Here is a 3,043-nt window from a genome sequence, read left to right as displayed (position 1 = left end):
TATTATTTCTTTTAGATAGAGGAACAGAGAAGAGAGAAAGATTGATATGAGAGAAACATTGATTAGTTGCTCTCAAATGTGCCCTGACTGGGAATCGAACCCATGACCTCTCCGTGCATGGGACAATGCTGAATCAACTGAGCCACGCCAGCCAGGGCCTGTATGTAGTTTTTTAAAAAAAGACACCAAACACTACTTCAGAGTTTTGACCAATTAAGAAGGAGAGAGGGATCTCTCTCTCTCTCTCTCTCTCTCTCTCTCTCCCCCCCCTCTCTTGCACACACACACACACACACACACACACACACACGGGGAAAATGTCTGGAAGGCTAAATCTCTAAACATTAATGGTGAACTTTGTATTGCTGGGAAGTGGGAACATAAGACTTTTCTAATCTTCCTGCATTTTCTCTGATTTTCTAAAATGAAGCTATAGTACATACAGAAAAGCAGAAGAAAGACCTACACAGTGTGGCCTCTGATACCTGTAAGGTTCTGTGTCAACCTCACAGACCCAAAGCGCCGCTGGCCCACAGGGAACGGTCAGAGGGCCCAGGATGCTCCCCAGGTGCCGCTGATGGGGAGCGAACACCTTCCCACAGAAGGAGCCAGGATACTGGAGCCAGAAGGACCTGGGCAACCACAGCGCTGTCCCCCATCAGAGGCCCAGGCTGGTCCTGAGCTCTCTCAGTCTCGGTTCCCTAAGTTGACTGAGGGTCAAACCAGAACATGAAAGCCCAGGTCTGACTGCTCAGGGAAGTTCTCGCACCCAGGCTCCCCCAGGTTCCACAGAAGAAATGGGGGCCCAGGGAGGCTGGGCAACATCCCCCAACCACCAGCCTGCGACTCCGGGGGACACCCACAGAGCCCCCACAACTGAGTGTGGTGCAGAGGCCTGCCTGCTGGTCCTGACCTCAGGAAGTGCCCTGCCCTCCCGGGGCCTCAGTGCCCCAGGGTAAAGAGCAGGGTAGGCACTGAACTTGACCTCTGGTAGCCTCCCTCAAGCCCCACACCCATCATTCCCATGAAACCGCCCTGTGAAGGCTGTGGCAGGAAAAGTGGATGGCTGATCCTGACCGGAAGTGACCTCACAGGATGAGTGACAGGCCAGCATTCCATCAGGAGCCCCACCTGCTGGTGACCTTCGGGGTCATGGGAGCCAGGAGTAGGTAGGCATGCAGAGGCCAAGCAGGAAACCGGATTTACTGAGGAAGGCCAGGCACATGGCAGACCCCCGGGCGGGGAAGTGACTTCATTTCACACTCTGTCCTCCTCACTTCCGTCCCTGGCATGGAAGGGAGTTAACCCTGAGAAGGCCATCAGGCCAGAGCATGAGAATCAGGCTCTCTCCTCTCCCCACTCCTTCCTGACCCACAGATAAGGAAACGGAGGTTCGGAGAGGCTGACCACGGGGAAGGGACCCAGGACTTTCCCCACTACACCAAGGTGCACAGAGGAAGACTCAGGAACTCGGGGGAACTCAGGAAAGGCTTCCTGGAAGAGGCGGCCAATTCTCTGTGCCTGAGGATGAGCAACCTTGGACCGACAAGAAAGGCATTCTGGCAAAGAAAGCGAAGAACCAAGATTCAAACTCTGGCCTACTGGCCCCAGTGTCCAGGCTTATCCCAGCCCATCAGGCAAAACAAAACCTAAAACCTAACGCCTAAAACCCGGCCGGGGAGTTCTCAGGCCTCCGGTGGTTTCTGGCGGGGGCAGAGCTCCGCCACCTCAAACCTCCAGGGGCAGAGGGACGGGCAGCAAGAAAACACCAGGGCCCAGGAGGGGAAGGAAAATATTTTCATGTTTTTCCCTCTTCCTGTTTATCTATGCTCTCGATCCCAAGCTCCTGTTTGCTCAGGGAGAGTTCTGCCAAGAGCGACATCCTGCCATGGGCCAGGAAGCCCCACCAGCCTCGTGCCAGGGGCACGGGGGCCCACCACCCCCACAGACCCCTGCCCGGCCCGGGGAAGCTGCTTCATAAAGGAGCTTTCAGCAGAAGCTGGGCCCAGGAAGGAGGACCCGAGTCAGGGAGGTGGCGCTGCTGCCAGCGTCGCCTCAGTGCCAGGTGGCACCGGTCAGCTCCGCTCTCAGGGCCGATCAGCTGCAGAGGTGACCAGAAGGACTTGAGGAAATGACTCTGAGCCTGGCCAGGGCACTGTGCCGGGCGTGGGAACGCAGAGCATGGGCTGTGCCGTGAGGCAGACGTGGCATCCAATCCCGGCTGACTGATGACTTGCTGTGTGACCTTGGCCAAGTGACTGAAATTCTCTGAGCCTAGTTCCCTTCTCTGTAAAAGGAGGATAACAGTGGAACTTACCCATAAGGATGGGGTGAGGCTCACAACAGACCACAGAGGGGACGGGCTGGCACCCAGTACGTGTAAATAAACATCATTTATTCCCACTCTCGCCATCAAGCTGGCCGACCCCCTTACTCAGTCCTGAAGGTCTGAGGTGCCTTTAAAATGTGCTCCAAAGAACAATTACAGCCTTAAAGAGGAATGAAATCTGACACATGCCACAACATGGATGAGCCTCGAAGACGTTATGCTAAGTGTTTAAATACGCCAGACGCAAAAGGTCAAACACTGTACGATTCCACTTCTAGGAGGTGCGTTACCAACTTCAGAGACACAATGTAGCAGAGGGCTGCCAGGGGCAGTGGGTAAGGGTGGGGGAGGGAGGGAGATGGGGAGTTCGTGTTTAATGGGCACAGAGCTTCAGTTTCAGAAGATTAAAAAGTTCGGGAGGGGGTGGCAGTCGCACAGCCATGGGAATGTACTTAATGCCACTGAACTGTGCAATTAAAAATGGCTAAAATGGTAAATTCTATGGTAGGTATATTCACCTCAATAAAAAAAAATTAAGGGCCAATTCACAAAAGAGTCTTTAGATGCCCGCCTTCGTTTCTTTTCCTCCGCGTGGAGAGGTCCGAGTGGAGAGGCGAGGCGGGAAGAGCCCAAGGCTGCACCTCCCAGGGAGCTGGTCCCATCAGAGAACCCAGCAGTGGGAGCTGGGGAAAGAGACACCTGCTGCCTCCGGGG

General features: G+C 54.7%; 1 protein-coding gene across 3 annotated transcripts in view; it reads right to left on the bottom strand.

The window, feature by feature from the left end:
* The window catches only part of PALD1 (phosphatase domain containing, paladin 1), an 86,709-nt gene that overhangs the window by 67,032 nt on the left and 16,634 nt on the right, over window positions 1-3,043 (bottom strand). The gene's annotated exons all lie outside the window — the stretch shown is intronic.

Source organism: Myotis davidii, unplaced genomic scaffold, assembly GCF_000327345.1.
Source record: "Myotis davidii unplaced genomic scaffold, ASM32734v1 scaffold134, whole genome shotgun sequence".
In the NCBI taxonomy this organism is placed as follows: domain Eukaryota; kingdom Metazoa; phylum Chordata; class Mammalia; order Chiroptera; family Vespertilionidae; genus Myotis; species Myotis davidii.
This window is presented reverse-complemented; position numbering and strand designations above follow the sequence as displayed.